The 25783-nt window shown below is 40.9% G+C and overlaps 1 protein-coding gene, 1 non-coding gene and 2 pseudogenes across 2 annotated transcripts in view; 1 reads left to right on the top strand and 3 right to left on the bottom strand.

Moving 5' to 3' along the window:
• Window positions 1-25783, top strand: part of ZNF81 (zinc finger protein 81) — a 55060-nt gene that overhangs the window by 6595 nt on the left and 22682 nt on the right. The window lies entirely within an intron of this gene.
• On the bottom strand, window positions 16481-16624 carry LOC149991469 (small nucleolar RNA SNORA48; annotated as a pseudogene).
• LOC149991468 (small nucleolar RNA SNORA48) lies at window positions 17210-17344 on the bottom strand. The gene has a single exon (XR_016508819.1). It is a non-coding gene; the product is annotated as a small nucleolar RNA SNORA48 (small nucleolar RNA).
• LOC149991467 (microtubule-associated protein 1 light chain 3 beta pseudogene) lies at window positions 19045-19419 on the bottom strand (annotated as a pseudogene).

Genomic DNA, 25783 nt, shown 5'->3' with positions numbered 1-25783 from the left:
ATCCCCTTTCCTGGGAATCCTATATCTTCCTTCTTGTTTACTGGATCCACTATCTTCCTCTTTCTTGGTTTACTGTCTCATCTTGTGGGAGCACATCCTCCAATCTGTCCTTGAAAATGGATACATGACAGGTGGATTTTATGAAACTTTGCATGTCTGAAAATGTCATACAAAAGTATTTATTTAATATATATAACTATAGAAATAAAAAAGCAATAAATGCCTTGGAAATATATTTATTTAACTCTGACACTAAATTTATCTTTTCTGCTGGATATAGAATTATAGATTGGAACTCATTTTTGTGCAGAATTCTAAAAGCCTGTTTCTACTCACACATACATTTTCAAAAAACTGTTCTTACTTGATTGTTGAGCTGCCTTTTTTAAAGTTTTTGTTCTACTGATTTCTATTTCTTTTGCTGTCCTTTCTAGTAGTTTTTTTAAACTTTATCTTCCACATCTTCTTTTGTGTCTTTCATTAATGCTATTACATATTTTTATTTTAAATAGTTCTTTTTACTTTCAGAAAATTTACTTTTAGTAGCATGCTATTTTTGTTTGGTGCATGCAGCGTCTTATCACTCTAAAAATACTAGTAATGTTTTTTAAACTTAATTTTTTGAAAAAAAATGGACACAGCTCAAAAATGAAACTATATAAAAATTTAAAATATAAAAATATACATACTCTAAATTCTCTTACCCATCTTTCTCCCAGCTTCTCACATGTATTTAATACATATAACCAGGTGAGTTTTCTCTGCATTATTAGGGTTTCTTTATACAAATAAAAGCAGCTGAGAACACATTCTTACTTTCTAACTTTTACTTCACAAAAGGTAGCCTACTGAACAAAGTTTTATCAATTTTTGTTAATTTTAAGTGTTTTGATGAAATATAATGTGAATTATAAACAATGCTGCAATAAACAAAAATGTTTTGTTCATTTCTTCTCGTGTACATGTGTTTACCCTTCTCTTAACTATATACATGGGGGTGGAGTTAATGGGTCGTGGATTAAGCTTATCTTTTAATGTTTTTATTGTGAAATATAACATACACGCAGAAAAGTGATTTTTCAGTATGTCAGTCTAGAAAGTGTCCATGGTCAGCATTTCAGAATCCCCCTACTCCCAAAAATAATTACTATCCTGACATTTATGATAATCACTTCCATTAAGAAGAAAATTACAAGCCACAGAGTAGAAGAGATAAACAAGCAGAGGCAGAATATATAACGAACAACAAAACAGTAAGAAAAAGCAGGCTTCACAGCAGTCAGAGGCCTTTTTTGAATGTGTAACAAAAGAAGATACCCAAATTGCTCACAAATACTGGAGGTGGTACCCAATCTCATTAGTCATCAGAAAAGTGCAAAATTTAAACCACGATATAATACCACTACACTCCCATGAGGATGGCCGAAATTAAGAAGACTAGCAATGACAATTGGTAGCAAGGATGAGGAGCCGTATCAGCAGCTCATAGGCTCATGTCAGCACATACAGCTGCTGATATATTTGCTCTTATCAGCAGCTCATATGCTGCTTATGGGAGTATAAATTGGTACAGTCTCTTTGGAAAACATCTTAGTCTTCTTAATCAAAGCATATGTAGACCATATGAGGAAACAATTCTCCTAGGAAAATACCAACAGAAATCCTTGGCTGATGTACCAGGACACATGTATAAATGCTCACTGTAGCATTACTTATAAGATACCCGTGGAGAATCATCTCCCAATAACATCTGCCCTTCATTTTTGCACTGTCGCCTTCTGCTTGTTTTCCCGTAAGTATATCTGTCAGTCACTCTAACTAATATGACTGACAGATGTGAGGGCCAAAATTGTTCAGTTGGTCTTATGCAACACTTAATCAACAGGACTCCAAACAGCAGAATGAGGGCCAATCCTCATTATTTTGCTCAACCATGATATCCAGGGTTCTGAACTCGATCAGGTGAACAAATTCTTTAAAGCCATCAAGGTTTACCTTACAAAGCCAGGTGCCTTTCTGCCTAAGTAGAAAGTTTCTATATTGACCTTTCCACTTGGTGTGAGACACTAGTCCAGGTACAGAAGGATGTATTAACTTATGCACAGACTCTGCTTTGACCCAAGCGAACAAGTTCAGCTTCCGAAACAACACTGGACAGTAAGCTGAGCTTGACCCAGAATGCCTTCCAGGGTCAAAATAGTATGTTAATCACTCCAGATAAAATCAGGGACAAATGTCCTACTACCTTTTCTAATTGGATGACTCCTACCATGGGAATACTTGTCCTCGGGGTACACGTAAATAACAAGCCATTTACCCTTATAGGAAGCTCCTTGTAGCAACCAAGTAGGTAGCCTCCTTTTGGAGAGATCCCCAGAATCATTTAAGAGCTATTTGAACTACCGGTCACCGCCTTAAACACTTGCAAGTCACATATGACCACCCTTAAGGTACAGATCATCGTATTTTTGGGAGGAGGGCAAGTTAATGTCTAGTTTGTGCACAAGAAGTACAATCCCAGGGTGCCTCCAGAAGAAAGTATTGTTTATGATTGGTGGGACCCCCTAAGTAGGATCTCCAGTTGTCAGGAGACATAGGTTGAAAATTCCTCCAATGAGGTTGCTGTTAGGTGAAAGGAAGAAGATTGATTATACCCAAGAATGTTTGAGACAGGATCCCAAAATATCAAAATACATTCATGTAACCCCTAACACCTTTTATTCTGATCATTACATAGGGAGTGGCTGAAAGGGCATGATTCCTTTGTGGGGACAGCCATATTCATGGACTAAATTGCCTTACTAGAGAGCATGTATGGAGTAAGAGGAGGTGAGGGAGGTAGAGTCTGGAATCCTTCTGAGTTCTTTTTTATTTTTAAAGATTTTTATCCATTCATTTCTAGAGAGAGGGGAAAGGAGGGAGAAAGAAGGAAACATCAATATGTGGTTGCCTCTCATGCGGCCCCTAGTGGGGACTTGGGCCCTAACCCAGACATGTGCCCTGACTGGGAATCGAACCAGCGACCCCCTGGTTCACAGGTCAGCACTCAATCCACTGAGCCACACCAGCCAGGGCTCCAGTTTTCTTTTTTTAATCCTCACCTGAGGATTTTTTTTGTGTTTTTTTTTTTTCATTGTTTTTAGAGAGGAAAGGGAAGAGAAACATTGATGTGAGAGAGAAATATTGATTAGTTGCCTCCTGTATGCACCCATACCGAGTATCATACGAACTTGGACCAGATCAAACCTGCAACCTAGGTATGTGTCCTGACTGGAATTCAAACCTGCAACCCTTTGGTTGTGGGACAACTCTCTAACCAACTGAGCCACACTGGGCAGGACTTGAGTTTCTTTTTGACGAGGCCATTGCAATGCTGAACAATACCAGAGCCAGTGGATGGTAGGGAGTGTGGAAAGTCCATCAAATACCTTGACTATCAGCCCCTTGTTACATGACTTTTGCAGAAAAGATGTTCCATTTTTAGGCTGCAAATAATGTGGAAAGCTAAAACCTGACACAGGTTAATTCTAAGAGCTACAATTATGTCACTGGAGTGGGCTGAGCAGACTGAAACAAATGTTTTGACCAGGAAAAGTATCAACAGTGATGCAACATCAGTGAAAACTCTGAGGGGGGGCTTGAGGTGGTGATGCAGTCAGTTGGCCTGGAGCAGGTGGGGCCATACTTCGTGCTCTGTGCCCTTCGTCGTCACAACAGGTCATCTTTTGAAAGGAGTCACAAATTTGGTACACAGTGGTAGCTTCTGTATCAGAAAGGCAGTGTTGTTATTTGTATCCAGTCTGTGATGATAGATGTATTGCCATGTCCAATGTGATGATGGATCCAGAAAGCAGTGGCAGTAATCTGGGCAGTGAAGACTCAGTCAGCAGCTTGATTCCAGCTAGTGTCATCAAAGAATGAACCCTTACCATGGACATCTACTTGAGTGACCAAGACCATTCAATTAGTAGCTGAGATTTGTTTCCACAGCCCATGATACCAAAGAGGGCTGGCTGTTCAGGCTCTCAGTCTACAATCGTCCAAGTGGGAGACTGAACAGCTGGACATCGACAATAGCTCAAGAATAAATAAATGTAAACAGGAATATTGTCTAGAGTTATGAGAATGGCCTTCAGTTCTGCCTACTAAGTGGAGTGCTCACATCCATTCTTAGTTCTGCAGAGGTGGAACAATCACACAGCCTAGTGGAAACCATTAGATTCCAACTTAGCCAAACCATTAGTGGATCAAGTTCAGGCATTGGGGAGGCTTCAGTGAATAGAAGGCCCCATTAAGCTCAGCATCCTTGCTCCGATTGGCAGAGTGGGAAATAATTTTTTCCCCAAAGGGATAGTTGTCCCATTTTTATGTAAAGCCAGGATGCTGCTGTAGTCTTGAATATACTCTTTACTTTTGACAAGTTAGGCTTGTTGGGCCCTCCCCACCTCGTTAGTCATTGAGTCTGAATTGACCTACCTCAAAATGGGACTCTCAGGCTAGAGAGGTGCAAGGCCATCATGGATCAAGTGTTCACTTTTGACAAAGGCCCAGTAGCAAGGTAATAGCTGCTTTTGTTAAGGGGTGTAGGTGGTAGCTGTGTAAGAGAGATGACAAGTCCAAAACCCCAAGGGGCTTTTCTGGGAACAGACTGCCTCCCTTTGCTAGAACAATAGGCAAAATCATCACTGGTAGCTCAACAGGGTCATTTAGGCTTTTTGGACCCTGAAGGTAGGAAGCTAAGAACGTGCCACAGCTTTCTGGACAGAATCCTACACTGTTTGTTTGTGTCCCATTGAAAGGACACTGGTTTGCAGTTTATGATCAAGTAGAATGCCCAGGTGAGGCACATACAGTCTCCCATATCTAGAGAGTTCAGTATGGCGCTGGGCTTCCTTTTTGCTGTGGGGTTCAAAGAGATAGAAATTTTTCCTTGATTGCAGGGAAGACAGAGCATTGTGAATCCACTTAGTGGTCCTAGGCACTTTACTTGGTGACCTGGCCCCTGAATTTTGTCAGGGTTTACCAGTCACCTCTGATGGAAAAGGCGTGATAATACCACAGGAAGAGCCATTGAAACTGAGGATTCTGACTGGCTGACCAAGAAGACTTCATCTAGATAGTGAAAAGTTTGGACAGCAGAGGATAGAGGCTGTCACCCTAAAGCCTGATGTGAGGCACCAAAGTACTCTCATTAATCCCCTGGGACAGTATCGCAAATACTGTGTGTATTGAAGGCCTTGCCACATGAATGCAACTTGGGCTCAGTTCTTGGTGTCAAGAACTGGGAAAGATATGAGATTTTACCCTACTTGGAAGCTCACAGGTGGGCTTGCCACAGTTCCAAGTATGTTGACAGAAGTCATGAGACTCCCGAGTCAATGATGAAAGACTATTTAACTCACAGAAAAAAAAAAAATGTAGCCAGAGTGTCTTGGTTGCGTGTTAAGGAAAAAAATTAAAATAAACTTTCCTGTAAGCCCAGGAAATCCTCTCCACAAATGTAGAAAAGAAAGGAAACCATTTTGTTACTAAATAAGCATTAAACCAGACTGCAATGCACATCACAAGCAATTGGCTAAGGAGATTGCAAAGACAGAGATCTTACCTTTTTGTATAGATGAGCGAATACATCCATCATATACATGATTTTTTTCTTTCAATTTTTTTATAGTTGTTCTATTACAGTTGTCCCATTTTTCCCCCATTGCTCTCCCCTTCCCTGCCCACCTCCCTTCTCCCACAGTCAGTCCTCACCCGTTGTCCATGTCCATGGGTCATTTACATTAGTTCCTTGACTAGACCCTTCCCCTTCTTTCCCCACTTTCCCCCCTCTCCCCTCCCCTCTGGTCACTGTCAGTCTGTCCCTTGTTTACTTGCCTCTGGTTCTATTTTCCTCATTTGTTTGTTTTCTTCATCAGGTTCCTGTATTAGGGGAGATCATGTGGTATTTGTCTTTCGCCGCCTGCATGTTCTTGAGATAAATGATAACTTGTCCTCATGCAAGAGGACTTGACATTGTCGTTTTCTCAGCATTCTTTTATAGTTCACCCTAGTTTCACCTGGTATTTGGAGTGGCCATCTGTGCTAGTTAATTGACTTTATCCAAAGGCAAAATCAAACTTCTCATCTCTATGACAAGCAAGTGGTTAGAGTTTGGAGACAGATGCCTAGGTTTAGCTCCCAAGGTGACTGGTAGATAGGGGCTCTGTTGTCCTTGATGTTTGTATTTCAAAGAGATGGCTTCCAGACTTTTAAGGAAAAAAAATTCCTGGGTTGTAATTCTGACAAAAGGCTTATTTAGCATTTTAAAAGATTTACATACATATAAAAAGGGCAGAGGAAGGATTTACAGATACCAGTATTCTCTAAGAAATGCTCTAATAAAGGAAAGGACATCTATTTCCCTTTTGGCAGCAGGGAAAATTCATTTCTTTCTATGCCAAACAACAGTGGAAATAAATTGACTTCCTCTGTCTGATTCATTATGCTCTGGTATCCTCAAAATGGAAATTATGTTTATTAAGAGAACCTATACCAATGCCAAAGCATCAATTTTTTGAAGAGAGGAAAACTTCAAGCCATCCCAACATCATACACACCATGATTAGACAAAATTTCTTACCTTCTGCAAGCATTGATTCTATGAAACCCAACTGCCACCAGATCCTGGTAAAGTTGGTTGGGGAAAACTTGTGCTGCTTACCTTGAGAGTAGCCGGTAAAGAATTCTGCTGACAAATAGCACATCTCTTTAATATGTTTGGAATAAGTTCATCTTTTTGGTAGGTGTAGTGAGAGTCTAATGCCTTTGAAATCCCTCTCTTAATTGATTTTTTTAAGTATATTTTATTGATTATTTGTTAGAGTGGTTTCAATTTTTTCCCCTTTGTTGCCGCTGCCCAGTACCCCCGCTTCCCTCCAGCAATCCCACCCCCCCCTTAGTTCATGTCAATGGGTCGTGCATAAACGTTCTTTTGCTTCATTCACCCCTTTTTATATTATTCTTAACTTCTTCCTGTCTATTTTGTATTTACCAATTATGCTTCTTAATCCCTGCACCATATCCCCATTTCTCACCCTTCCCCCTCCCAGCTGATAACCCTCCAAATAATCCCCATACCTATGATTCTGTTGGTATTCTCATTTGTTTAGATGGATTTTGTTTCTACTTTTTAGATTCAGTTGTTGATAGTTGTGAGTTTGTTGTCATTTTAGTGTTCATAGTTTTGATCTTTTTCTTCAGTAAGTCCCTTCGACATTTCATATAATAATAGCTTGGTGATGATGAGCTCCTTTCGGTTTACCTTGTCTGGGGAGAACTTCATCTGCCCTTCCATTCTAAATGATAGCCTTGCTGGATAGAGTAGTCCTGGTTGCAGGTTGCCTTTCATCACATTGAATACTGCTTGCCAGCCCCTTCCTGCCTTCAAAGTGTCCTCTGAGAAATCAGCTGGTAGTCCTATCGGCACCCCCCTGTAGGCAACTCTCCACCTCTCTCTTCCTGTCCCCAGGACTCTGTCTTTTACTTTCACCTTTGGCATCTCAATCATGGTGCGTCCTGGTGTGGTCCCCTCTGGATCCAGCTAGCCTGGGACCCTCCGTGCTTCCCGGACCTGTATGTCCATCTCCTTCGCAAAATTTGGGAAGTTTTCCTCATTTTTTTCAATTCTTGCTTCCTCATTCTGCACTGGTTGACTGTTTTTTTCTTCCTTATGTTCCAAATCATTGATCTGAACTTCGGTTTCCTTTCCTTCACCATTGGTTTTGTGTGGATTTTTCTTCGTTTCACTTAGCATAGCCTTCACTTCTTCCCTTATACGTTTGCCATACTCAAGCATATCTGTCAAGCCTATGAGCGTCCTTATCACCAGTATTTTGAACTCTACATCTGTTAGGTTGGCTATCTCCTCATTTATTAGGTTGGTTATCTCCTCGTCGCTTAGTTCTCCCACTGGAACCGTGATCTGTTCCCCCTTTTGGGCCATACTTCTCTGTCTCCTCATTCCGACAGGCTCCTGTGTGTGTTTGCCTCTGTGTCGGAGGTGGAACTGTCATTCCTGTTACATTGTAAGGGGCGGAGCCTTAGGGACTTGTCAGTACAGGGTGACCTGTTTCACCATGTTGTGGTGCTGTATGGGGGGGAGGGGTCTGAGAGGGAACAATGCCATCTGCCTAGCACTCGCCCCTTTTCCAGGCAACTCTCCCACTTCCTGTGTGGGACTGGCACCCCTCTAGCTGTTGCTCTGGTTGTCATTCCCAGAGTTGGTGGGTCTGCAGATGTTCTAGGACCATGGGGACCATTTAAACAAGAGGAGGCAGAAACTGGTGTCAAAGATGCTCACGGGCTTGACAAATATGCTTAAGTATGGCAAACGCAGAAGGGAAGAAGTGAAGACTATGCTAAATGAAATGAAGGAAAAATCCACACAAAACCAATGGTGAAGGGAAGGAAACCAGCGTTCAAATAAATGATTTGGAACATAAGGAATAAAAATACAGTCAACCAGTGCAGAATGAGGAAACAAGAATTTTAAGGGTTGGGGAGAGGCTTGGGAACCTCTGGGACAACTTTGAATGTGCCAACCTCCAGGTCATGGGGGTGCCAGTGCAGGGGGGAGAGCGGGAAATTGAAAGCTTACGTGAAAAAGTGGTAAGGGAGGGCTTCACAGATTTGGCGAGGAAAGTAGACATGCAGGTCCGGGAAGCGCAGAGTCCCGGGCAGGCTGGACCCAGAGGGGACCACACCAAGACACAACATAATTAAAATCCCAAAGGTTCAAGATAAAAAAAAAAAAAAAAAACCCAACCCCCACTGGTTTGCACAGTCAGAAGCAATGAGGCTTGATTTTCCCCAGTGCTGGGACTGTGAACTGCTAGATCCGGTGAGGAGCTGGGAATGCTCCCCAGGTGTCCCTCCTGACCTTTTTTTTTTTTAAATTATAATTTATTGGTTATATTGTTACAATAATTCCAATTTTTTCCCCTTTGCTCCCCTCCACCCAGCACCCTCCTCCCCCAGCAATCCCCCACCAAATCCATGCCCATGGTTTGTACAGACAAGCTCTCCCGCTTCACCCTTTCATATATTCTTCTTCTTTTAAATAAATAAATGATTAATTATTTTAACAATAAAAAATAACAATCGGCCCCTCTCAGATATTAAGACCCTTTATAATCTTATAAAGGACAGTGGGCGAAGGTCTCAAGCTGCTCTAACTGCTTCAAGCTGGACATGGTTATCGTCCTACCTACCCTTGGGTCCAGAAATCCCTAATAAGAGTGGGGGATGTGGAGGGGAGGGTGGCCTTTCCACATGGGAAAGGATCGTGCAGACTCCAGATCAGTTGGCTGTCCCCGGACAATGGCGTGCTTGGTTTAACAGGCTGGCATCCTTGTTGTATTCTGGGGGCAACAGATTTGGCAAAAGTGTTAAGAGACATCATTCAATCCATAACTACTAGATGACAAAAGGCAGGGATTAATTTTTCAGTGTCCCACATTAGGGGGGGGGGAAGGAGCTTCTTTGGAGGAAGGTGTGCCAGGCATATCTCACCTGTCCAAAACCCTTTTGCCCATTATACTTAGTTTGGGCTGAGGGAAATATTTTAGGTTTCCCCCCTCTCAGACCTCTGGGCCCTTTTGATCCAAGCCATTAGGATAGAAAAGAGGAACCAGTTTTAAAGTGAAGCCCACAGACCACCCCATTCTTCACCAACCCAGCCACTTAGTTCAGCCAAACCGTTGAGTCTCAGGAGGCAGTGCTGCAGACAGGATTAAGTGAGGCCTATACGTACAGATAATCACTCAAGTAATGAGATCATAGGCTTATGCCCTTTGAAAACAGAAAACACATGTTAATTTATGTAACATAACCCACAAACAAGTCTCTAAATCTGTAAGACTGTCTTATTGGAAAGACACCCAGTTGCAAGGCATTTGACATTCTTCTTGCCTGTAAATTAAATATCTTTGATGATACTACAGACATAGTTTAACTTTCAAGTGAAAACATTTTAAATGAAAAGAAACTTTAAAGACGGTTAGCTGCACTACTTTATAGTCTACCACTGATCATTGTGATTTTCCTTGAATAATGATTTTTCTCCCTAAGATTACCCTCCTTGTCATTAAAGGAACTGCATTAAGTCCATTTTTAATTTATCCTGTTCATTTGCATAAACACAACAAGAGCAGCAAATGATCACTTATGATCTTTAGTTCTGCTTTGCTGGAACTTACGCAAGGAACATTTAGGGTGACCTTCAGTCTGTCATTCGGGGCACAGAAGCTGAGCCACATACCTGGCATTCAGCCTTGCCTGTACACACCTGTCTTTTCCAAATCCTTCTGGTTTTCCATTGTGCCTTAAGGTCCCTTTTAGCCATCTTTCAGGAAAACAACCTTCATTCCTTCCCTGGAAAGATTGCTGTGGACCGCACAACCAACCACGGTACCAGGCCTTTTATCTCGTGGGCTTTTATTACCTTCGAAAGTCATTCCCAGTTCCTCAGGGCTTTTTGGTAACAACCAGAGACCAAGCATGTCTCCTTTAGGCATGACATTCCAGTCAAAGTCTTGGTAAAAAAAAAAGAAAAAACCTCTATTAACAACTGGTCTTACTAGTTTTATGTGAAGAAACTTATGTCATTACTTACTTCTTTAGAATGCCAAACTCTGGAGGGATCAGATAGGGAGAAAAATATACAGTGTGAAGGAAAATTCTTGTCCTAATATTCACTGAACTGGCATTTCCATTCTTCATATTTTCATTTTTCCCCTACCAAAAATTTTTTGTTTGTTTTTCCATTAGACTTGTCCCACTTTTTTTCCCCTTGTACCCTGTCCCCTCCTTCTCCAACATTTAGTCCCCACTCAGTTGTCCATGTTTGTGGGTCATTTATACATGTTCTTTGACTACACCCTTCCTCTTCTTACCCCCTTCTCTCCCTTCTGCCTCCCGCCTTTTTACTGTTAGTCTACTACTTGTTTACATACCTCTGGTTCAATTTTGCTCATTTGTTTGTGTTGTTCATTAGCTTCCTGTAATAGGTGACAGCATAAGGTATTTTTCTTTTGTTGCCTGGCTTATTTCGCTCAGCATAATTCCCTCTAGTTCCATCCATGTTGTTGCAAATGGTAGAAGTTCCTTCTTTCTTTCTGCTACATAGTATTTCATTGTGTAAATGTACCACAGTTTTTTGATCCACTCATCTACAGATGGGCACTTATGTTGTTTCCAGCACTTGGCTATTGTATATAGTGCTGCTATGAACACAGGGGTGCATAGGTTCTTTTGAATTGGTGTTTCAGGATTTTTCGGATATAATCCTAGCAATGGAATTGCTGGTTCAAAAGGTAGTTCCATTTTTAGTTTTTTGAGGAAATTCCAAACTTTTCCACAGTGGCTGCACCAGTCTGCATTCCCACCACAGTGCACCAGGGTTCCCATTTCTCCGCATCCTCTCCAGCACAAGCTGTTTGTTGATTTGTTGATGATGGCCATTCTGACTGGTGTGAGGTGGTATCTCATTGTGGTTTTTACTTGCATCTCTCTGATGGCTAGTGATGTTGAGCGTACTTTCATATGTCTATGGACCCTCTGTCTATCCTCTTTGGAGAAGTGTTTGTTCAGGTCCTTTGCCCATTTTTTAATTGGGTTGTCTGTCTTCTTGGTGTTGAGTCGTATGAGTTCTTTATATATTTTGGAGATCCCTTGTCTGAGATGTCATTGGTGAATATATTTTCCCATGTGGTTGGTTTCCTTTTCATCTTGCTGATGTTTTCTTTAGCTGAGCAGAAACTTTTTAGTTTGATGTAGTCCCATTTGTTTATTCTTTCCTTTATTTCCCTTGCCTTAGGAGATATATCAGTGAAAATGTTGCTATGTGGGATATCTGAGATTTTCCTGCCTATTTTTTCCTGTAGGACTTTTATGGTGTCACGGCTTACATTTAAGTCTTTGATCCATTTTGAGTTTCTTCTGGTGTATGGTATAAGTTGGTGGTCTAGTGTCATTCTTTTGCATGTCCCTGTCCAGTCTCCTAACACCATTTGTTGAAGAGGCTGTTTTCACTCCATTTGATGTTTCTTCCCCCTTTGTCAAATATTAGTTGACCATATAGACCTGGGTTTATTTCTGGGCTCTCTATTCTGTTCCATTGATCTGTATGTCTGTTCTTATGCCAGTACCAGACTGTTTTGATTACCGTGGCCTTGTAGTATAGTTTCATATCAGGTATTGATTCCTCCGACTGTGTTCTTCCTCAAAATTGCTGTAGCTATTCGGGCTCTTTTTTGGTTCCATGTAAATTTTTGAAGTATTTGTTCTAGGTCTGTGAAAAATGTCATTGGTATTTTAATAGGGATTGCATTGAGTCTATAAATTGCTTTGGGTAGTATGGACATTTTAATGATGTAGATTCTTCCCATCCATGAACATGGTATATGCTTACATTTATTTGTATCTTCCTTAATTTCTTTCTTCAGTGTTATGTAGTTTTCTGAGTACAGGTGTTTTACCTCCTTGGTTAAGTTTATTTCTAGGGACTTTATTTTTCTTGTTGCTATGGTAAATAGGATTTTTCTTTCAGTTTTTATCTCTGAGATTTTATTGTTGGTGTACAGAAATGCCTTCGATTTCTGAATATTGACTTTATACCCTGCTATTTTTCTGAATTCACTTATTAGTTCAAGTAGTTTTTTTGTGGAGTCTATTGGGTTTTCTATGTACACTATCATGTCATCTGCAAATAATGACAGTTTTACTTCCTCTTTTCCAATTTGGATGCCTTTTATTTCTCTTTCTTGTCTGATTGCTGTGGCTAGAACTTCCAAGACTACGTTGAATAGGAGTGGAGAGAGTGGACATCCTTGTCTTGTTCCTGATCTCAGGGGGAATGCTCTCAGGTTTTGTGCATTGAGTATGACATGGGCTTCAAGTTTCTCATATATGACCTTTATTATGTTGAGGTATGCTCCCTCTATTCCATTTTTGCTGAGAGTTTTCATCTTAAATGGGTGTTATATTTTATCAAATGCTTTTTCTGCATCTATTGATATCCTCATGTGGTTTTTGTCTTTCATTTTGTTTATGTGGTGTATTACGTTTATTGATTTGCGAATATTAAACCATCCTTGCATCCCTGGGATGAATCCCACTTGATCATGGTTTATGATCTTTCTAATGTGTTGCTGGATCCGGTTTGCCAATATTTTGTTGAGGGTTTTAACATCTATGTTCCTCAGCGATATTGGCCTGTAGTTTTCTTTCTTTGTTGTGTCTTGACCTCATTTTGGAATTAGGATAACACTGGCTTCATAAAACGAGTTTGGGATTCTTCCCTCTTCTCGGATCTTTTGGAATAGTCTGAGGAGGGTAGGAGTTAGTCCTTTCCTAAATATTTTGTAGAATTCACCCGTGAAGCCATCCAGTCCAGGGCTTTTGTGTGCCGGGACATTTTTGATTACTGCTTCAATTTCACTATTTGTTATTGGTCTATTCAGGCTTTCTGCTTCTTCTTGATTCAGTTTTGGAAGACTATATGTTTCCGGGAATTTGTCCATTTCCTTTAGGTTGTCAAATTTCTTGCCATACAGTTGTTCATAATAATTTCTTACAATCCTTTGTATTTCTGTGGTATCGGTTGTGGTTTCTCCTCTTTCATTTCTGATTTTATTTATTTGGGTCCTCTCTCTTTTTTTCTTGATGAGCCTGGTTAAAGGCTTGTCAATTTTGTTTATCTTTTCAAAGAACCAGCTCCTACTTTTGTTGATGTTTTGAATTGTTAGTTTAGTCTCTATGTCATTTAATTGTGCTCTGATCTTGATGATTTCCTTCCTTCTACTTGATCTGGGCTTTGCTTGTTGTTCTTCTTCTAGTTCTTGTAGCAGTCAAGTTGTGATATAGCGGCCTTTTCTGTCTCTCTGTGGTTATAAGACTTCTTCCCAGCTAGTGTTCGGTTGGTTATTCCAGATGATTTTTCCAAAATTAAGTTGTAAATCCAGACTGGTCCTGGGAGGAGGTTAGTGTAGCTTCCACTTACTCCTCCGCCATCTTGGATCCCCCCTCCTGACCTTTTAAAACATGTGACTGCGCTTTCCGCTGGCCTGCCGCTGCTGCCGCCGCCACCACACAACATCCTGTCCGCCCCGGCCCCACCCCTCCTACCTGTCTGGATGAGTATTTCTTCTCTATAGCTTTGTTTGCTGGACTTCCATGCAGTTTGATTTTCTGGAACTTCTGGTTGTTTCTAGTTTTGAGGTAGTTATATTTCTTCTTAGTTGTGGAGGGAGATGCAGCGTGGCTGTCTATGCCTCCATCCTGGCCGGAAGTCTCCATTTTTATTTTTTTGAAGTAACTCCATACTGCTTTCCACAGTGGCTGCACTAATCTGCATTCCCACAAACAGTGCATGAGGGAACAATCCCATATTTTTTCCAATTGGTCCCATTGCATAACATATGCCAAACATATATTTACCACCAGGATATAGATTTACTTTTAAGTCTCGAACCAAGAATTGTAGCCCTAGAGCTGCTATTAACTTGGCTGCTTGAAGTGTTGAATATGGTCGGGGATGCTGAGATAATTCCAGCAAGCAGGATGAGTGGCCAGCAACGAACGGAGGGCTGTGGCTCGCTCAGGTCATCAGCAGAGAGTGAGAAGCCTCACCGTCCTTTTATTAGGATTTCAGAAGTTACTAAAAATAGAACAGGGGGTGTGAGCTTTACAGCCAACAATAAAAGAATTTTTTCAAGTGAAAGAATTCTTACAATGTATCATTAATGTGTAAAATACAGCCAGGATAACTTATGGTTTAGATAGCACCTATCGGGGATACAAAGCAGACCCACTAATCCTCAAGGCCAGCTCCAATTTAAGACTTTATTTACAAGGAGGCAGATGGAGTACTTAACAGACCTCTTTGTTCTCAGGATTCCATGACCCAGTGGCCTGAACAGCCTAAAGCTACAGACAGAGACAAGATTAGCTCATCTCCTGAGTCACAGGACACCTGGGTGGAGGGGCATGGAAAAATGCCCCTACCCAGAGATCTGTGTTCATGCAACAGCTGCTAGGGCTGATTTAATACCAGGCACAATATAAGCCTCCAGGATTTCCTGAGCAGTCACCGTAGCATATGCAGCCTCAAGATGGCCCTTTTCATCCTAGGTGCATGACTCATCAGTAAACATTATCAAATATACTTTTTAATCATAAATATCAGAAAACTGAGGTTGCTGCTTAATGTTTTCTTCTATTACCATTATACACTTAAGATAATCCATTTGGTCAGGATCTGGTAAAAGCCTAATAGGGTTTAGGAGCTTGCATCTTTCAAGCACAAAATTAGGATTGGATGATAATGTTTGCTCATGGTTAGTCAGATGGCACACTGATAAATGCTGAGTTTTATGTACTTTTAAGATAGCTATCACAGCATGCAGGACATGCAAATAAGTGACTGAAGGTAAGGACTTGAGCCTTTTCACAAAGTGTGGTGGCTGCTGCCACCACTCAGAGGTACCCAGGCACTCCCAGTGCCATAGCATCCAGAAGAAGTGAGAGTTGTGCCATTGATTGATCTATAGTTTAGTCCCACCTTTTGAATTAAAATTCCACTAGTACTGCTTTTATTTTCATGTCAGAAACAAGGTTTTCTGAAATTTGTAACCGTCAAAGGTAGGGGAGAGACTATAGCTAGTTTCAGTTGTTCACAAGCCTCTCAGATTCTAGGGACCACACAAAAGCTCTGGAAAATCATTGAGTGAGTGCTCCACCGGAGGCTTTGCCCTCTCTGCAGAAGCTGGGCCCTGCTGTCTGCAGTATCCTACTAGTCCCCCAGATTGTCTAAGTTGTATTTATCATAGTAGGCTCTTTCATCTGCTAAACTGCAGCCTTCACTTGACAATGGACACCCTAAATATTTTACTTAAGTTTGGCAATATTAAAATTGGTCTAGAGAGCACTCATGCCCCAGTGAAGCAGAGTTATAAGAAAGCCTTGCATTGCTCTTTAGTTTCCAAAGCTACCAGAAAATCATCCACATGTGGAATAATTATAGAACCTTCCAATGAGACAAATTTCCCTATGTTTTCCTGTGAATAACTAGAGGAAATAATGGGAGAGTCCTGAAACCCTTAGGGGATCCTTTGCCATGAATACTAGAGTCCTTAGTAAATAAAATCAAACAAGAATTTAGATTCATTAGCTAGAGGAACAGAAAAAAACAAGCAGAACACAGGCAAGACAAGCTACAGAGAAAAACTTAGCAGACTGTGGTACCAAAATCAGAATAATTGCAAGGTTAAGAACTACAGGAGTTAATGGAACAACAAATGTATTTACTTCTCTAACATCCTATATGAATTGTTATAGTGGTTGTCCATTTTCATCAAATCTACTTCCTTCTTTATTAGAAGTATGGAAATATTTACAGGGTGAATTCCTCTTTAAATTAGCTCTGTTCTGTCTGATGTTTTAATGTGCTCTAGGCATAAAACAGCTCTGACCACCAACACAGGCATCAAGCTAGGGTGAACTAAGGACTGTACATCTGCTTTGCCCCTGGCTGATATAAGAGCAACATTACCAGTCAGGCATTTTCTTGCCCATTGCAGGGATTTTGTGCATAAAACAGCCACTAAGCTTGCTCAGCCGGTATGGCTCAACCCAACAGCCTTCTCATTTGACTTAGGAAATGGGTGGAGGAAGTAATGCTTATTGTGTTTGGGTAGATACCTCAGTTCTTCCGAGGTGGTGGTGGTTGTGAAGCATACTCTGATTTTTGGATTTTGCTAATTATTTCTAAAGCAGTCCTTCAGGGGAGGAGAAATAAGCTACACTCTCACCTGCTGTGCCAATTCTTTAGTGGGTACCGGGGCCAATGCCTGGGTAGCCTTTAGATCCAGTTCAATAAGTGGCCATTTTTCCCGTCCCAGATTGGGCTTGAGTGATTACATCATAACCTAGACAAATCAGGAGAAAATCTTGATATGGTAGAGGGCATACACTTACGGATCAGGGAACATTCAAGGCCTTCCAAAATGAGAAAAATAAGCACCCAATGGAACTACATGCCAAGCATAAAGTGCTTCACTGGCTTACACTCCACCACATAGTATCCCAATGGGAACAGATCTGGAAGCCAGATCTAGTTATTAACTTATTTAGTAGTGCATGAAGTAGGCTAGAAATACAGCTGTAAAGAGCATATTTCCAGGCCATGAACCAGGTATGGGCACAGACGAATAGCCAAGTGGGATAAACAAGGAGTTACTTTATCTCTGGCTGATATGAGACAAGCATTACCAAACCTGATGCAACTCTGCCCAAGTTAGAGACAGTCTAATTCTTTTATAACTGATCGTGTTCCCTCTCAACAAAGAGCTCTTAACGAAGGATATTGTTTTATAGGTAGCCATAGCTTATCAATTCAATGTCGTGAATTAAACCAGTATCATAATTCTGTAGGGCCCAAAGTGATGCACTGTTTTGTTTCAGTTTGGGGTACTTGTCCAGCACAGTGGGAGACTGCCACTCTCTCTCATACTCCTTTTCTTTCTGAAGGCACATAGTAACCACATCAGGTGCCTTTTCTCTAAGGAGCGCCACAAGCGCTCCATCCAGAGTACAGAATATGGTAGCCTTTATTTTCCACAGCAAATTTATAAGCAGATTTCTAGCCAATACGTTTACAGGAGAAAGTAAGAAAGCATGTTCTTCATTAGAGGAATGTCAACAACCTGTATTGACCTACCACTAGATGTGAAGGGACAAACTTCTGAGGAAATTGCAGAATAAGTAGTGCCAGTGTTTACTAGAAAAGGCAATCATAGATTAGCCTGATGGAAAGTTATTGAAACTTATGGTTCACAGTTTGCATCTCCAAGAGTCCCTCCATCTATTGATTTTGAGCCATTTGCCTCTTATTCCCTAGCTGAGGGTTTGTCCTGGGCCTTCCTAAATCCCTTGTTCCTGCAATATCTGTGTCTCCTGGAGCCTTTTTAGCAGCCCTTTTCCAGTGTATTGGCTTCTTGAATAATGACCTACAGCCTTTGCCTCTACCTTGGCTCTCCTTATATGTTGTCCAGAGTAGGGGCTTTTCTGTTAAAAAATAGTCATAACTGAGCAGCCAGTACAGTGGTTTTTAATTGCTTCTTTTCTTCTTCACCTTTATATTGCCCCAAACCTGAGCAGCTGCTGCAAAGATTTGAGTAATAGTCTGTCCTAGGCTGACACACATAGATACCAGAGAGTGATTTTGATCTGCCACTCGATCCATGCTAGTAAATTTTAAGAAAGTCTCAACAAACTGAGGATGGAAATTAATAGGTAACTCACTTGTATTCTGTTTTAATTTCTCCCAACTCACTTTTAGAAGAAAGAATTCAAGAAGTGCCATCTGCAGCGCCTCTCAGTGGGTAACTAAAGCCCTCAATTCTTCCATGGTTGTTGCGGGCAGCAGATAGAGTCTTTTAGCCATAAAACCCCTGATGCAGTGGGTCATCTGGTCCTGATGTGTCTGCTCCATCAAACAAGCAAAGCCTGCTGGTTGCAGAATTCTGTGCAGCAACCAGTGCACATCACATGAAACCACACAGCCAAGTACTTGTACAAACTTCTGTGAGTCTTCCCTGGGCATAGGAAAAGAAGCCCTTAAGTGAGTAATATTTGTGGAGTTAAAAGGCATGTAGACTTTTGCTGTTTCAACTCCTTTCCCCCTAACCCCAGGGAGATCTGGGTAGCTTCTTTTTTTTTTATCAGTAACTCAGAATACAAAATATTTTATTTTTAAACTTCTAAATTTAAAAACAAGACAGCCTGGGTTAAATGTATAGTTTCCAAAGCTAAATGTGTTCATTTGGAGCTCAGTGTTTCTGCTTGAAGTACAAAAACAACTTTCTAAAACTCCTAGGCAGGAACTCTACTGTTTTGATGATCTGTACTTATCATAGATGAACTGATCAATCTCAGTTGGTAACATCCCTTATTTCCTGTTGGTAAGAGTTTAAAAAATTCTAGAACAGATGCATTTTTCTAGTCTTACACCAACAATTTCATTCCAAATGCCTCCTGAGAGACATATACTATATACAGGAATCCATCTTCATCCTTCTCACTTTCATGCACTTCCGAAATTGGTGTGGATACGCTCACCATGCTGTGCCCATTCACTAACAGGAAGAAGGCTTGATTAGTGTTGAGCTATAAGCACCTTCTAATGATCTTGTTGAGTTCACTCATGTTGACATGATTAGGTACAAGAAACTTAGTTTTATCCAGGACAGGAAGCTGCTTCTCACCCTTGTATCATTCTGTTATAACCATGATTTTGGACAGATACTGCTCTCGGATAAGCCTGACATCTACTCTTTGTTCGAAGGTGTGACACTGCTTGAAGGTCTTCTCTGACAACATGGCATGAGATTGTTGGAGGGGACAGCAAGGCTGAGGGTCCTGGTAGCTTCAGGTGGCAGCAGATGTGACTGGGTAGCTTTATGAGCCATGTGGCTAGGAAGGGCTGACTGTCTTTTCATTGAGTCAAGAAATATGTAATTAGATGGCATTTTAGTGTCCTTTTCCATGTTGGCACTTTTCAGCCTAGTACCGTTTTTTGTTTTTCATTTCCAAGTGACAACTACAGCTGCTTTCCATTCTGTCATCTCCATATAGGATCAGAGACTCTTACCCAAGTTCTCAATTATTCTCTGATAGTGTTGCTTTATCATCTCTGCTTTCCTAATTAGGTGATATGTGGATGTGGATGAGAAGGGACTCTTGGAGGTGAAATCTAGGCTAAGCAGGAAATGGAATCACAGTGTGGGAGTCAAAAAATATCTTTCTTCCCACTTTCTAAGTTCTAGCTGGGATAAAAATCAAATTAACATGAGGCAGATTAATAGGAGCAAATGTTTAATGTTTATTATGGATGTACACATGGGGGTACCATAAAAATGTGAGACCAAAGGAGAGATTGGGCAATTGAGGCTTATAGGCCTTTTTGGACTAAGGACAGGTAGACAGGGGTCTGGTATTTCCTTTTTTAAAATCTCTCTGGTGTGATCATTCCAGAAGCTACTGCATGCAAGTATAACCATATGTATGTCGTCGTCGTCAGCAGCCGTCCGTCTCGAGAGACGATGGTGTAGCTTCTTAAGAGTCTATCTGCACCGCCGAGAATGGTTGTGCAGTCCGACTCGGGAGTGACACGGTATCTGTCTCCTCCCGTGTTGAATCGACATCTTGCGATGACGCTGGAGTGTCCTCTCCAGTGAAGCTGAAGCTACAGAGCCTGGGCAGGGTGATATGGAGGGTCTGCTGTTGCCCATGCAGCAGACCCCCCCCTCTCTTCACAGCTGAAGGGTCCAAGGGAAAGACGGAGTCAATACAGCTTGGCTTCAGGTGCGCCGCAGGAGTTGCCGGTGTTGACTACAACGTCAAACCGCCTTAGGGACTCCGGCTCCGGATTTTCTGTCGGGGTTTACTCCCTTAGCCTTTCCCCTGAAGAGGTATGCCGCAAGGCAGCGGAGGTTTTTTGGAGTCAGAGTTTTCCTTCTCTGATGTGCCCTGACTGGAAGATCGAACCAGCGACACTTAGCTCGCAGGCCGACGCTCAATCCACTGAGCCAAACCAGCCAGGGTTAACCATATGTATGTATATGTACAAATATAGAGTGGTGTTTTGTGGTTGTTCTTTACATAAATGAGATCACACTAATTCTTGTTCTGCAACTTGCATTTGTCACTTACCAGTCCATCTGGGAGAACTTTTTTTTTTTAATTTAAATTATATTTTATTGTTTATACTATTACAGTAATTTTCCCACTTTGCACCCCTCCACCCAGAACCTCCAGTCCCTCAGGCAATCCCCACACCATTGTTCATGTCCATGGGCATGCGATAAATTCTTTGACTACTCCATTTCCTGTACTGTACTTTACTTCCCTATGGCTATTCTGTAACTACCTATTTGTATTTCTTAATCCCCTCACGTCTTCACTCATTCCCCCACACCCCCTCCCATCTGGCAACCATCAAACTATTCTCTGTATTCATGATTCTGTCTCTGTTCATCTTGTTTGCTTAGTTTATCTTTTATATTTAATTGTTGATAGATATGCATTTATTGCCATTTTATTGTTCATATTTTAAATTTTCTTCTTCTTAAAGAAGACCCTTTAATATTTCATATAATACTGGTTTGGTGGTGATGAAGATAAAGAACTTTAGTTTTTTCTTGTCTGGGAAGTTCTTTATCTGTCCTTTGCTTCTAAATGATAGCTTTGCTCGGTAGAGCAATCTTGGTTGTAGGTCCCCACTTTTTATGACTTTGAATATTTCTTGCCAATCCCTTCTAACCTGCAAAGTTTCTTTTGAGCAAGCAGTTGACAGTCTTATGGGAACTTCCCTGTAGGTAGCTCACTTCTTTTCTCTTCCTGCTTTTAAGTTTCTCTCTTTATTTTAACCTTTGGCATTTTAATTATGATGTGTCTTGAAGTGGGCGTCTTTGCATCTATCTTGTTTGGGACTCTCTGTGCTTCTTGGACTTGCACCAAATTAAGGAAGGGTTCTTTCACTATTTTTTTTCAAATAGGTTTCCAATTTCTTTCTCTTTCTCTTCTCCTTCTGGCTCCCCCATGATGCGAAGGTTGGGCCTCTTGAAGTTGTCCCAGATGCTGCTTATACTACCCTCATTTATTTTTTGGATTTTTTTTTCTTGTTGTTCTGCTTGGTTGTTTTTTGCTTCCTTATGTTCCAATCATTGATTTGATTATCAGCTTCATCCACTCTACTGTGGTTTCCCTGTAAATTGTTCTTTATTTCAATTAGTGTATCCTTCATTTCTAACTGGATCTTTTTTATGCTGTTGAGGTCCTCACTAAGTTCCTTGAGCATCCTTGTAAGCAGTGTTTTGAACTCTGCATCTGATAGATTGCTTATCTCCATTTTGTTTAGTTCTTTTTCTGGAGTTTTGATCTGTTCTTTCATTTGGGACATGTTTCATTATCTCCTCATTTTGGCACCCTCTCTGTGTTCGTTGCTATGTATTGGTAAGGATACTATGACTCCCTGTCTTGGTAGTGTGGCCTAATGTAGTAGGTGTCCTGTCGGGTCCAGTGGCACAGCCTCCCTTATCACCTAAGCTGGGTATTTGAGGTGCATCCTTCATGTGAGCTGACTACACCCTCCTCTTGTAGTTGAGCCTTGGTTGCTGTTGGCAAACCAATGAGAGGGATTTACCCAATCACCGTGGAGGATGAACTGTGCAGGGGCCCCCTCCACAGAGCACGATTTACTTCAGCAAAGCCCTGGTGCCCACTGAGTCCACACCTTGAGTGTGTCACGTGTGGAGGTGGTTGGGTGGTGGTGCTCCAACATGGTATGTAGCTGTCCAGTAGGTGGGCAGGCTCTGGGGCATCATAGGAGTTGCGGGCCAAGGTCAGCCACTGCCTGTGCTCTGTCTGTGTCTACCCAGCGTAGGTTACAAAGCAATTTTAGAATGATACTCATCCCATGAACACAAATAATTCGTTTGCTGAGCATGAGAGTCTTCTAAAACCCACCACAGATAAGTTAACTCACTCAAATTAAAAGCATCTTCCTCAGGCCACTGTAAGACTATTTCATTTCAAATGTTATAGAGAGGGACTGTACAGGGTTGGGCAAAAATATGTTTACAGTTGTTCAAATGGAAAATAATAAAATAGTTAATCGATAATAATACAAACATAAACTCTGTGTTTTGCCTACTCAAAACTAAACTTATTTTTACCCTGCCCTGTTTATTAGCCCTTTAAGAGACAGACCTGCAGGCAAAATTTTTGTCTTCCCTATTTCCCCACAATCACAGCTGATGCTGATCCTGATGGATTTTAGGTCTTGTCTAACACATGCTTACTCAAGAATAAAATCTGGAATTTGGAGAGCATGGTTCATTTGGGCTAGTATTTGGAAAGAGCACAGAGCTAGGAGGAAGGCATTTTATAATTCACTAATCCTCAGCTGGTCTGCTCAGTTGAGAAACTTTCAGACCATCTCATCTTCATCAGCAGATTGTTGGGGGAAATTTTTTTTTTTAATTTCCTAACCCTGGCTGGTATGGCTCAGTGGATTGAGCATCGGCCTGCAAACCAAGTGTCGCTGGTTCGATTCCCAGCCAGGGCACATGACTAGGTTGCATGTCAGGTCCCCAGTTCGGGGTGCGAGTGAGAGGCAACCACACAGTGGTGTTTCTCTCCCTCTCCTTCTCCTTTCCCCTCTCTCTAAAAATAAAACAAACAAACAAATTAATTAATTAATTTAAAAAAATTACCTGGCAACCCAGGAAATCATGTCTATTCTAATGTAAAAAAGAAAGAATAAAATTTTATTACTGAATATTACACCAAACTGTGATTTGCATCGTGGACAATCTGCTAATGAGACTGTAAAGATAAAAAAGAATATCACCCTTTTATGTAGCTGAGCAGATACAACTCATCACATACATGTTCTCAAGATAAACGGTAACTTATCTTCATGCAAAAGGACTTAGGTGTTGTTTTTCTCGGCATTCTTTCATAGTTTACCCTAGGTTCACCTGGTATTTGGAGTGGTCATCTGTGCTAGTTAATTGGCTTTATCCAAAGGCAAAAATCAAAATTCCCCTGTCTCTATGACAAGCAGGTGGTTTACAACTTGGAGCCAGACACCTTGGCTAAGCTCCCAGGGTGACAGGTAGATAGGGGCTCATTGTCCTTGATGTTTGTATTTCAAAGAGATGGATCCCAGGCTGTAATTCTGACTAAAAGCTTACTTAGTTTTTCCAAAGATTAACATAGATATCAAATGGGCAGAGGAAAGATACACAAATACTAGTTTTCTCAAGTAAATGTTCTAAGAAAAGGGAAGGGATGGGGACAGATTTTTCCCCTTTGGCCACAGGGAAAATTTCATTTAAAAAAACCAAAAACCTTTGGCTGTAGGTTCCCTAAGCCCCAGTTCCCACGGGGGCAGCTCTGATTTTACTTGACTGCAGCCAGTGTGTGCTGTGAGTTGCATTACAGGAAGTGAACACTGAACCTGGGGAACCTGTTGCTTAATAGCATCATGGAAGCCAGCCTCAAAGTTGCTTGCTGCCATCACAAACCTGCAGAATGCCAGGAAAAGAACATTTCCCTGCTTTTTTTGTCATACCCAGCAAGATGTATAGGAGCACAAGAGATCCATGGGAAGTTTCTTCCAAGTTCACTGGGATTTTTAAAAAGAAAGAAAGAAAGAAAGAAAACCCAGGAAGCATCAAACCCAGCATCCTATGTGACACTGTCAATCTGTGCAGTGTGTTACAGTCACAATGTCTGTAACAGCCAGGGCAATGGGAGTGATAGATGAATTCCATTGGTAATAAATAATCCACAATGACTCTTCAGCCCTTGATGGGTTATTTCACTGGCCATACAGGGCTGTTGTATTGACACATTACACTGGGGAACACAATTTTCATTGAGTTAGATCTGACACTTGTTTTTGACTAACTATTTGCATTTGAATCCAAAAATGACCCCAGTTTTTCTCTGTCACGTCAACTTTTTAAGGTACAGGATACCATCTCTTTGTCCCAAAAATCATACAAAATGTATATACAAAGGAAAATAAAGAAAAAATTACCTGCATATACTGTTTATAGAGTTATTTTATTCATATAAAGGCTATATATTGTTACTGTAAGTTAAATTGTGTACAAGTAGTCAAGTTCTGCTAATAAACATACGTATTAAGGTATTTTATCTTTTCAAACAATAGGCTAGGAAATGCCATAATTAGATACTTGAAGCAGTCTCCTTCAGTTGGCAAAGCTTGAACATATTGCTTCATGAGACCCAGTTTTATGTGCAGAGGTGGGAATAAAATGTTCTTTCTATCAACAAGTGGCTCATGTAGAATGTTTGGATCACCAGGTTTGAGGTCAGATCTTGGAGGCCAATTCGACTTCACCCAATGCTTCTCACGAGCTCTGCTGTCCCACATACACAGACAATAGGAATAGTTGGTGTATCCACGTTGCTGACCAAGAAGGAAGCAGACCATGTGAAGGTCAACACAGATGATCCAATTGTGCTTCTGATATTGCATCAGATCAATGACTCTCTTGATGTATTCATATATTCTTCACAAAAACAAACTGGCCAATTGGGGCTGCACCAAATAAATTGCCATTGTGGAGGAGGACACACTTCAAGCTACACTTTGAGCAATCGATGAACAGTCACCATTCAGTTGTGTTATATAGATTGGAATTCCCAATTCCTCCATTAAACCATGTATGTTATGGCAAATACACAAAGCCGCTGTCACTTCGAAAGTACTGCAGAAATACACTTTCTCTTGATCAAAAGTAGGATATCTTCACTCCTTTTTCAAGCAAGTTTTTCTTGTGCAGTCTTTTTTATTTTTTTGCTTATTATAGTGCATTTTTTATTTAATTGAAATCATAGTACATAAAAGAATTTACCCACATTATTAGAATTTCAAATGAAATGGGATTTAAAAACAGAATTTCAAAAGAAATAGAATTTTCATCTGTGGATATGGCGTAATTTACCCACTGTCTTTGTATATTTATTTCTCCTTTCTTTATTATAAATAGCACTTCAGTGATCAGCTTGACACTGTGATTGCTTTCATATTTTATGACAGTTTTTTTTCTTTTTAAAAAATATGCTTTATTGATTATGCTGTTAACAGTTGTCCCAATTTCTTTTCCGTTTGTTCCCCTCTACCCAGTGACCCCTCTCCTTCCAG

Source organism: Furipterus horrens, unplaced genomic scaffold (assembly GCF_987537825.1).
Source record: "Furipterus horrens unplaced genomic scaffold, mFurHor1.1.pri manual_scaffold_17, whole genome shotgun sequence".
Classification (NCBI taxonomy): Eukaryota; Metazoa; Chordata; class Mammalia; order Chiroptera; family Furipteridae; genus Furipterus; species Furipterus horrens.
Note: the sequence above shows the minus strand (reverse complement) of the source record. Positions and strands in the feature narration are given on the sequence as shown.